The following is an 11,646-nucleotide window of genomic DNA, read 5'->3' as shown; positions in this document are numbered from 1 at the left end:
TTGAGATGGAGTCTTGCTCTGTTGCCTAGGCTGGAGTGCAATAGCATGATCTTGGCTCACTGCCACCTCTGCTTCCCAGGTTCAAGCAATTCTCCTGCATCAGCCTCCCAAGTAGCTGAAATTACAGGAGTGTGCCACCACACCTGGCTAATTTTTTATATTTTTGGTAGAGACAGGGTTTCACTATGTTGGCCAGGCTGGTCTTGAACTCCTGACCCCAAGTGATCCACCTGCCTCGGCCTCCCAAAGTGCAGGAATTATAGGTGTGAACCTTAAGAATCTAAAATGATGACTAATATAGATTCACTTATAATTCCAACTCAGTCCTTCTTCATGTGCATTTGTAGGCAGTTGCGTAGTTCAGGCATTTAGTTTGTAATCCTGGAATAAGGTATAATAAAGGCCCGTGGTGAACAGCATGGATTTTGAAGCCAAAATACTTGGGTTTGAGTCCTGACTCCACCAATTCCTAGCTATGCGGCCTTGGGCAAATTATTTAATCATAAGTACTTAGGATTACTGACCCATGGGAAGACCTATCTCCCTGGCTGTGAGTGTAAAATGAAGACTGGTCATCCTATCCTGAGGCTTGCTGAGGCCTCACTGGGGCTCGTGGTCAGGTGTTTCAGCAGCACATCTGTATGGTGATGGCCATCCCATCACTTTCTACCTGAGCCAGGTTGGGATTTGGGGTTTCCATTCCCTACTTCCAGAAGAGCCTTAACAAGATGAAAGTCCATGTTGTGTTACAACCATGGCTCTTTAATGTGGCCTGGCAGATCTGTCCCTGAGTTTATAGGGAGCACCCTCCGTCTTCTTCCAGTGCGGAAGAAGATGTTTACAAAAGCCCATACCCTGTTGTCACTTGCTAACTCGTTGTGGTTTGATTTCTGGTCAATTAGGATTGTAAGGGCCACTGATTTCTCTGGTCAACACTTGGTGGTGGGCCACCTAAGCAAGGAGTGTCCTTGTGCTTGCCAAAAGCATTAGATTTTTTTTTCTGTATTCAGAAATATTTGCAGAATCCATTTTTAACAGTTCCAAGTCCATATCCAAAGATACTAGTTGCCTCCTCTAATTTTTTTTTTTTTTTTTTGAGATGGAGTTTCACTCTTGTTGCCCAGGCTGGAGTGCAATGGTGTGATCTTGGCTCACTGCAACTTCTGCCTTTCAGGTTCAAGTAATTCTCCTGTTTCAGCCTCCCAAGTAGCCGGGATTACAGGTGCCCGCCACCACATCTAGCTAATTTTTCTATTTTTAGTAGAAATGGGGTTTCGCCTTGTTAGCCAGGCTGGTCTCAAGCGCTTGACCTTGGGTGATCCACCCTCCTTGGCCTCCCAAAGTGCTGGGATTACAGGTGTGTGCCACTGCACCCAGCCTGCTTCCTCTAGTTTTTTATTCTTCCATCAGTTCTTGCCTTGTCTATTTACATATCATAACTATATGGGAATGACCTCAGGATGCTCTTTAACAAGTCGTCACCGTCATAATGTACACCATTGCCTTAACTCCAGCTTTTGAGTGTTGTGTTAGTTCGTTCTCACGTTGCTATATAGAAAATAACTGAGACTGGGTAATTTATGAAGGAAAGAGGTTTAATTGACTTTCAGTTCTGTATGGCTGAGAAGGCCTCAGGAAACTTAGAATCATGGCAGAAGGAGAAGGGGAAGAAAGGCACCTTCTTCATGGGGGTGACAGAAAGGAGAAGTGCCAGCAGGGGAAATGCCAGGTGCTTATAAAACCACCAGACAAATGAGAACTCACTCATTATCAAGAGAACAGCATGGGGGAAACCACCCCCATGTCTCAATTACCTCCTACCGGGTGTCTCCCACAACATGTGGGGATTGTGGGGGATACAATTCAGGATGAAACTTGGGTGGGGATGCAGCCAAGCCATATCAGGTATGGAGGAGAAGGAAACACATACACATTATTTATAAAGTTAGTTCAATGCCAGAAATATTAAAGTCTAAAAACACTTGAGTTTTAAACCAAGAATATAGAGGTAAGGGAGAGGAGACAATGCCTTAATATGTTATTCAGTGCCATTAACACATGTGAAAAAGAACATATTAACACATGTGAAAAGAAATACAAACCACTGATAAGTGGTTTGTATTTAAAGCATATAAAGACCTACCACGACTCAATAATAAAAAGACAAATAACCCAATTAAAAAATGATCTGAATAGACATTTCTCCAAAGAAGATGTACAAATGGCCAAAAGCATACAAAAAGATGTTCAACATCAGGGAAATGAAAATCAAAACTCTGAGAGAGTATTTTATACCCAGTATGGCCATAATAAGAAAGTTAGATAATATCAAGTGTTGATGAGGATATGGATAAATCAGAACCTCATACATTGCTGGTGGGAATATAAAATGGTGCAACTACTTTTGAAAACAGTTTGGCAGCTCCTCAGGAAGTTAAACATAAAGTTACCATGTGACCCAGAAGTTTTACTCCTAGATATATACCCAAGAGAGATAAAAGCATATGCCCACACAAAACTTGTACCTGAATATACATAGAAGCATTATTCATGATCGCCAAAAGCAAAAGGTGGAAACAACCAAATTTTGTGAGTTTAGTTAGCTGGAATTTACCACTGAAAGTCTGGTCATCTCTGGGTTTGTGAAGCAAGTCCATTTCAGATACTGCAAGGCTGAGGATCTGATGTTGGACAGTGGTATATTCATCAAAGTCAATCCAAGCCCTGAGGTCTTTTGAAAGCCTAGCCACTGACTTTTCATGGGCGAGAACCAAGACCTTCCTGCTTACGCATCTTTCTAACTACAACCAATGTGGCATCATGATACATGTGCTGACATTCATCTTCAGTAGCCCGTGTAAGAATCCTGCCAGTTCTGTGGACCAACCATCCGGTTTTTAAGTGGGACCCTTAATTGCTATTGACAAATCTGACATTCTCAGTATGGGCCTGTGGCCATTTATTTGGCTGCTTTGACTTGGGAGGGTGAAAAATGCACTCAGAAATGTAAGAGTGTTTGACCCTGCTGGGGGACTCAGTGGCCTAGAACTTGTTACTAGGGCAATGCTGTGTGTGTCTCTTCCACTGTCAGCCCTGCTTTTTCAGCTGGTGAGAGCAGGGAGCAGTAGATGCAGGAAGGCACATCCTGCAATGCTGAGTTGGAGAGGGAGGCGGAGCTGGGCGGACCGTCCAGGAAGTGGGCGACATGTGTGAGCCAGGAAGGTGAAAGGCACATTTGGAGGGCATGTTATCTCCTTGGGGATAGTTTTCATTTATACAACAAATACTGAGTTCCAGGCAAGGCAGTACTAGAGAGCTATGAGGATTAACCAGCCACTGCCCTCAAGGAGTCCATGTTCTGAAATGTGGGTTAGGTGACCATATTCACTAATCTGCTGATGAAGATGTCTAATTGATTGCATAGTTGGATGCATGGGCATGGGTGCTAAATATTTAAGTCAGGGTGCTTCCAGAAGGCTCTGAAAGTATGGGTCCGGGAAGGGTGGGAAGGACACAGGTAGTGACAGAACTGGTGTCCTCCAACACTGAGGATGAGCAACAGGGAAGGCTTGAGCAGCAGATTTTGGGGGCAAGATCTCCATAGTGACTCACATGCGTATCGAATAGTGATCGCCCCTTTCTGCTTCCTTCTCCAACACCCATTGCACGGTACTCTCCAAGGGCCCATGTTTTGGGGGACTCTGTCATAATCACCCTATTTTTTAGTGCCTAGTGGGCATCACATTGAGAAGACAAAGCTTGGCTTTGAAGGAAAGACCTGAGGCTGTGACCTCAGGCCTGTCAGAGGCTAAGAGAAAAGAGTGGTAAGATAAATTAGCAGAAAAGGAAGGTAAATTAACAGAAAATTTGGAGACAGAAGGCAAGGGGGAAGGGAGAACTCCAGAGACAGGAGAAGCTGGTCAGAAGTTGAGAAACAGGGGCAGAGGGGCCTTGCAGGGGAAGTCTTTGCCAGCAGAAGGCTCTGCTCCGTGATGGATGGGGTCTGTATGGCATTATTCTATTTCCATTTCACCAGACTCTGTTGTTGTTTACACTTTAAAATATTATGAGGTGCAGCAGAGAGAGGGAAATGGTATGAAAAGCAGCAGAAGTTTGACAGTAACAAATATAACTAGGTGGCAAAATGAAAACAAGAAGATAAGAATAGATTAGGATATTAAGAAAAACAAGGTATTTCTTTGTAAAAAAAGGAAGAGAAACTAAAGTCAAAAGACGAATTTAAAGATGAATTTTACTATAGTGCCGGGAATTGGAAGCTGGCACAAGAAAACAATTACTATTCACAGGGGGGCAGATCTAGATTTTTGGGGGCCTGAAGCTTAACCAGTTTTGGGAGGGGGCTTATAAGAGAAAGGCTATAAAATTATGGATACAAAATTAGAAATAAGCCCTGGAGGCCGGGTGTGGTGGCTCACGCCTATAATCCTCGCACTTTGGGAGGCCGAGGTGGGTGGATCACCTGAGGTAAGGAGTTCAAGACTAGCCTGTCCATCATGGTGAAACCCCATCTTTATTTTTATTTAAAAAAAGAAAAAAAAAGAAATAAGCCCTGGAAGGGGCCTCTGCTGGTGGCAATCCCTGAAACTTCAGCCACAGAAGTATCACAGTAAATCTTCCTGTGATTATGTGGCAGGGGCTCCCTGATCTGTCCAGCCCCTCCAGTGCTCCTTCATATGGCCTCCAGCATCAGCTGTCAAAGGGCCCTGTTTGGGGTCAGATGTGGTGGCTCACACCTGTAATTCTAGCACTTGGGGAGACTGAGGCAGGAGGATTGCTTGAGCCCAGAAATCCAAGACCAGCCTGGGCAACATGGCAAGACCCTATCTCAATAACAAATTAAAAAAATAAAAATTTAAAAATTAAAAAAAAAAAGAAGAATCCTCTTTGGCATCCTTCACCAGTGGCTCATTGTCTCTGGGCACAGGAGAGGCTCCATAGTGGGCACATCAAACCCTCCATGGGCCAGCCTGGTACCCCTGTTCCCCCTTTGCACTTTACAGCTTGCCGGCGTGTATTACCTGTCACTGTCAGAGGACTCCAACGATACTGTTCTATTTATTGCCTCTGTCTGGTACATTCCTCCAACTCACACTGTCTACATCCTCATTCTGCTCATTCTTCCAGCGCCCCAACTTCCGCCTTCCTGGGCGAGGTTACCTGTCCAGTCTGGGTGCTCTCATAGCACTTGTTGCCTGCGTTTATCATAGGACTTTCCATGATGCAGTACAACAGATATTGCATTTACCTATTACTCTCCACTGCCTACACCCCCCGGCCGCATGCTCAAATTAAGACATGGGCTCTGGAGCACATGACTTAGATTTAAATTCTGGCTATGTAAACCTGAGCAAGTAGTGCAACCTGTTTGATAGTTACTGATCAAAAGGGAATAATAATAGTGCTCACCTCAGAGAGCTGTTGTGAGGCTCAGTGAGATCATCCACATAGTGATTCGCCTGATACATGGACGGTGGTCTGTGGTGGTTACTCCTCCAGCTGTGGAGAATGGGGACTGCTGAATTTATTCTTGTGTCCTCTGTGCCTAGCACAGTACTTGGTGTTTAGACGACACCATGGAATTTAGCCAAAACACATACTTTGGATTAACCTGGAAGACAGTCCATTTAAAAATTATAAAGTGCTTTCCCCCTCAAAAATGAAAATAGCTGTTTAAAGTAATGGCTAAAGGGGGTGGGGTAGAACTCAGGAGTAGAACATTGGACAGCAGATCAAAAGTAATGGCAAAAACCGCAATTACTTTTGCACCAACCGAATTAATTTTTAAAAAGAAATCAGGCTAACATGTAAAAATACAAGAATAAAGTAAAACTACCAATAGCTAAGGTAACCATATAATTTATCACACAACCAAGAACACTTTCCAGAATGAACCAGTGTTCCAAACATTAGACTGTACCGGGCAAACAAGGATGTATGGTCACCCCACCTACAAGGTCCTCTCTCCAGAGACGGCCACAGTTAGCATTTCTGTTACATAGCCATCGAGTCTTTTTTTTCCTTATGCTTATTCTGTAAATAATATTCTTGAATTTGCTTTCCTTTTACTTAACAATATGTCACAAAATCCTTTTGTGCCAATAAATATAGATCCTTATTCTTTTTAATGACTGGGTACTACTTCATCCAAGTGTAGCTGAATTATCTAATGGAACCTGTATTGATGAATATTTAGATTGTTTCAAATTTTTGAGAATGATAAAATATTTATAAATAAATTTCCAGTTGCTTGTTATCACTCTTTGGGTTGGAATTTTGCAGGGATGATATTCAGCTGGCCAATTCCTTTCTGCAGGGTGCTTTGCCCTCCTCCCCTCCTCCACGTCTGTGTCTGTTGCCTCCAGGGGTGTAGTTACACTCTTGTGGACTGGCTAGCTATTCCCCCATGAGCATATGCAGAGAGAAGCTAGCGTGTCCTCCCTCTCAATTAAATGTTATTTTTAAAAGTCATTTTATTTAAATAACTAGGCAAAAGCAGTAACTATTATTTTTGACAATTCTATTTAAACAGATGAATTTCATCAAGAGGTAAAGACCCACGGATGCTGATATTTATTAGGTACCATCTTACTGGCCCATCATTCTATCACTGATTGAGTCAAGTGTTTGGCTCGTTCATTCACACATTCTTTCATTTAGAAACTACTAATCACAGACTTGTGCGGGTCGTGGAGAAACTTTCTGCAATTTCAATCAAATACAGTAAAACCTCAATATGCAGAGTCCACTGGTTCATCAAATAACTTCACTGTCCTCATGATTGGTGTCAGTCATTCACATGTCTCACTTTGAGAAATCCCAGCTCCTATTTCTACCAATTGTATTCTGTGTGGAACTCCAAGGCATGCTAGCTCCCTGATATTCTTAAGGGATATCACTGAGAGAACTTTGCAATCTCCAGACTTGGGCAATCGATAAGAGCACTTCTTGGGAGCGTGGTGTAGATGAAGACAAGCAGAGAAAAACGAAGCGGTGCTGCACTGCATGCAGATGTGGCCTATTGTATTGTCTGTTCTCATGCTGCTAGTAAAGACTGGGTAATTTATAAAGCAAAAGAGGTTAATGGACTCATAGCTCCACGTGGCTGGGGAGGCCTCACAATCATAGCGGAAGGCGAATGGCATGTCTTACCTGGTGGCAGACGAGAAAAAATGAAAACCAAGCAAAAGGAGTTTCCTTTTATAAAACCATCAGATCTCGTGAGAATTATTCACTACCATGAGAACAGTATGGGGGAAGCGCCCCCATGATTCAATTATCCCCCACTGGGTCCTGCTCATAATACATGGGAATTATGGGAGCCACAATTCAAGATGAGATTTGGGTGGCGACCCAGCCAAACATATTGGCTATCAAACAGAGAACTTAGCAGGTCCCAGCAGATAGGAGGCTGAGGAGTGCTGGGTGAGCTGAGGATTTCACAGTTGTTTCAAAGCAGGATAATGAGCCAAGACCTGGGAGCATATTGGTAGAAAGACAACTCAAAATGGAGAGACACATGAGAAGTGTTGGAGGGAGAAGGCCAAGGATGACCAAGCTGCACAGATACAGACCTACAGCCAGCTCTACCTTAAAACTGGTGAGATGTGATCAAGTGCCAAGGTGAGTGTATCAGTTTTCTATGGCTGTGTAACAAATTACCGTGACCTTTATGTCTTAAAACAACACCTCTTGTAATCTCACAGTTTCCGTAGTTTAGAGGTCTGGGCACAGTGTACTGGGTTCTCTGCTCAGGGTCTTGAAATTAAGTTGTCAACAGGCCTGCATTCTCACCTGGAGCTCAGCATTCCCCTCCACACTTACATACTTTTTTTTTGTTTTAGATGGAGTCTCGCTCTGTCACCTAGGCTGAAGTGCAGTGACACCATCTCAACTCACTGCAATCTCTCCCTTCTGGGTTTAAGTGATTCTCTTGCTTCAGCCTTCCAACTAGCTGGGATTACAGGTGCATGCCATCAACCATCATGCCCAGCTAATTTTTTTTTTTTTTTTTTTTGGTATTTTTAGTAGAGACAGGCTTTTACCATATTGACCAGGCTGGTCTTGAACTCCTGATCTCAAGTGATCTGCCTGCCTCGGCCTCCCAAAGTGCTGAGATTACAAGTGTGAGCCACCGTGCCCTGCCCCCACTTACTCTTAATAGACATTCAGAATGTTGTATATAAGAAGGCAACTGATAAGGTATGCTTGGTGCTAGACCTGCTCCATACTCTCTTGCCTGCCAGAGTTTCTGTGGACAGGTCAGTGAAGCTCTGTGCTGAAAGTCTCATTCGTCACCATCTTACACAGACAGGACTACGTTTTTACCTTGTGAATCTCCAGCTGCTAAGGGCTCCCTCCACATCCTTCAGTGATAAAAATGAAGGGAGAGGAAGGGAGTGAGATGTCAGGGCCTTTTGGTTCTGAAGAGATGCCCTATTCAGCCAGACACTGCAGGGAAATGGATAGGGAGGGAAGCAGGAATCCTTGTCATCATGGTAACTGGTGGTATGAATTCAGACATGGAGACTTGGGCTTTGGGCACATTTCAGGTCCTAGACTCTGAAATCCCAGGCTTTGAGGGCCACTGCCTTATGCTATAGGTTGATCAGGTTAAATTCACAGTCACAAAGCTGATGGAGAGACTTCCTTTTGCAACTACTGAAAACTGTCAGCATCAGGGAAAGGTCTTGGTGCAACCAAAAAAGGCAACAAAACTCTGGAATACCGGGATCTGCAGGAGCTTAACGCCACCCGGCACTGGAGGACTCAGAGAACGGTGGAGGAGCGGAGGTGTCTGGTGAAGATTCAGACTCTGAGTTTTGCGGGCAGCCTAATGCCCGGAGGGTGGCTAGGCTCACTCAGTAGTGACGTGAAGCAATGCCTCACATTCTCGTTGCTAGGCTCAGTATTTAAATAAATGCTCAGTAGAGGACCAGCTTGTTTAGCTCATAGTCTTCACAGTCGCTCATGAACAGTGCTACATTATTGGTGAGTACTGAGGTCAGTTGCTTTTTCTGCATGCAGGCCGGGGCTGAAAAATTGGAAGAGGGAGTTCAGTGCTATGCCTGCCCTCTAATGTCCTCCAATCTGCCAGGGAACTATATTCTAAGTGACTTATATAGGTATGGTTATTCCCCCACCTCACTCCTTTTTTTTTTAACAACAGGTGGGAAGCTAAGGCATAAAGAGGTCAGTTGTTTGAGGCCACATGAATAATAAGTGGCAGAACTGGGATCTGAACCAAGTCAGGGTAGGATCAGAATCCTTGTGCTTAGGGGCCAGGCTCTTCTGGCCTCCTGCTGTGCTGTGCGATGTGACGGAATAGAGCATGCACAGAATTTGGCACACTCTTTTTTCCTACATGCAATTCCTGCAAAATGGGTAACAATGACTAGTGCCTAGAGGCCAGTAAAGGGGAGCATGGGTTGCCTAGGTGGTAATGATGGATCTAAGGGGGTGTCCTTTTCTCTCTCTGCCACACCTTGCCTGCAGGATTACTAATTGCAGTGTTACAGAAATGCCACTTTCCTCTTCAGGGCGATTGGTGCTTTCAGCACCAGATGGCTGTCCTCAGGGTTCACCGCAGCTGAGCATAAATATCAAACCCACCGTTTCTAAGGGGGGCCCGACGATGCCCAGGTGTGTGGTTCCAGAGCAATTTTGTCTTGAGTAAATCAGCAGGTCCATATTAAAGACACGTGTTAATTTATTGCAGCAAGATTTTATGTCTTCGTCAGTTATTAGCAAAATTTTGTACCAGAAATGCTTTCCTCTTTTATCTTAGTGGGATTGACATTACACATAACTTGACTATTAAGACAAGAATATCTTGCAGATAGGGAGGTCATTAATCTAAAGGGTTTTTGCTGTGTGAAATGCAAATGCTCAGTGACAGGTATGCCGGGATCCCCCCAAAGCCTTCTTAATCTGCCATAAAGGGATCCAAGGAAAGGTTTGATTATTTTGTTAACACAAATAAGAAGCTCTTGTGCAGCTCAGCTCTCTTTGCAGCTCCAATTCCTTTCTCGTTTGTGCAGATAAACTTTCCAGCCCCTGGAGGGTCAGCTCATTAGCAGCTTCTTTCCCTCTGTGTTCCCAATGACAGATCTGGGATTTGGGGTCTACAATCACAGAAGGTGAGGGTAAAACAAAGATGCTGTCTCCGCAGTACAGCTCTGCAGTCCTCTGTGACCAGCCCATTCTTGTAGACTCTTCTCCCTCTGCGGGGGCACACCTGAATGCTTCCATATATGTATTCTGGGCTGATGGTGTCATTGGTTAATTCTAGGAGCCAAGTGATATTAACACATCAGTCATCCCTGCAACAAGCCAGGAGTTAGTAGGCTCCAATTCTTACCCAGCTTTGCCAAAGTAGTTGTATGACCTTGACCTTGGGCAAGTCCTCCCTGTTGCCTCAGCTTCCGTAGCTGGGACAATGGATTGCTAAAGTCCTTTCAGTTTTAAATGCTATTATATAATCCTGTAACTTCCACTCCATAATGTGCCAGTCTGGAGATCCTCACTGAAGAGCCTCATAATTAGCTCACTTTGTTCAGTATGTTATACCTCTGATTATTTGTTACACCAGCCCAGACAATGGTGTAGTAGAGTAGGTATCAAAGGGTTGGCTCTGCTGTTGGACTACCTAGTTCTAATCCTGGCTGTGAATGATCTTGGGCAAATTTTGCAACCTGTCTCTGCCTTAGTTCCCTCCTCTAAAAGTGAGCATGACAGTAATAGCACCAACTTCATAGGAAACTTGTGAGAATTAAGCTTGGGCTGGGCACGGTGGCTCATGCTTGTAATCCCAGCACTTTGGGAGGCTGAGGTGGGTGGATCACCTGAGGTCAGGAGTTCGAGACTAGCCTGGTCAACATGGCAAAACTCCATCTCTACTAAAAATATATATATGAAAATTAGGTGGGCGTGGTGGCAGGCATCTGTAGTCCCAGCTACTCAGGAGGCTGAGGCAGGAGAATTGCTTGGACCCGGGAGGCAGAGGTGTGGTAAGCTAAGACCGCACCACTGCACTCCAGCTTGTGTGACAAAGCGAGACTCTGTCCCTCACCACCCCCCAAAAGAAGCTTAATACAATTCTTAGTATACACTAAATACTAAATGTTAGCTGTATTATGAATTTTATTATTTGCTATAACTTAGAAACACTATGGGCTTAAAATTCTGTGGGAAGTTTAGCCAGCAAACCACTTCTCCCAGCAAAAAAAAAAAAAAAAAAATTGATCTTGATTTAGAGACTGGTATAGAAAGGTGGAGAACCCTTTCCTTTCTCCATACCCTAAGTTTTTCGAGGGTGTTTGCCGTCCATGGGAGGAGGAAGGTGAGGACAGAAACCCTTCTGGGCTCTGCAGTAGTCCTTCCTGTGGCTGGCTCATGCTCTGCTCCCTCCCTGCCTTTCTGGAATCCATGGACCCTCCTCTCCTGCTCCCGGTAATCCCTCATGCAGGTGCTCTGTGTGCAGCTTTCTGTTGCCCCCCACAAACCCGTGGAGCACTCGTGGAACTGCCCGTGGTTTTGTGGCAGCAAGGCATCCTTGTGCCTTTCTTTCCCCTTCACCACTTTTTTCACCACTTTTGTTCCCTCCTCTTTGCCTTTTTTTTTTTTTTT

This window comes from Cebus imitator, unplaced genomic scaffold (genome assembly GCF_001604975.1).
Source record: "Cebus imitator isolate Cc_AM_T3 unplaced genomic scaffold, Cebus_imitator-1.0 Scaffold175, whole genome shotgun sequence".
NCBI lineage: Eukaryota > Metazoa > Chordata > Mammalia > Primates > Cebidae > Cebus > Cebus imitator.
This window is presented reverse-complemented; position numbering follows the sequence as displayed.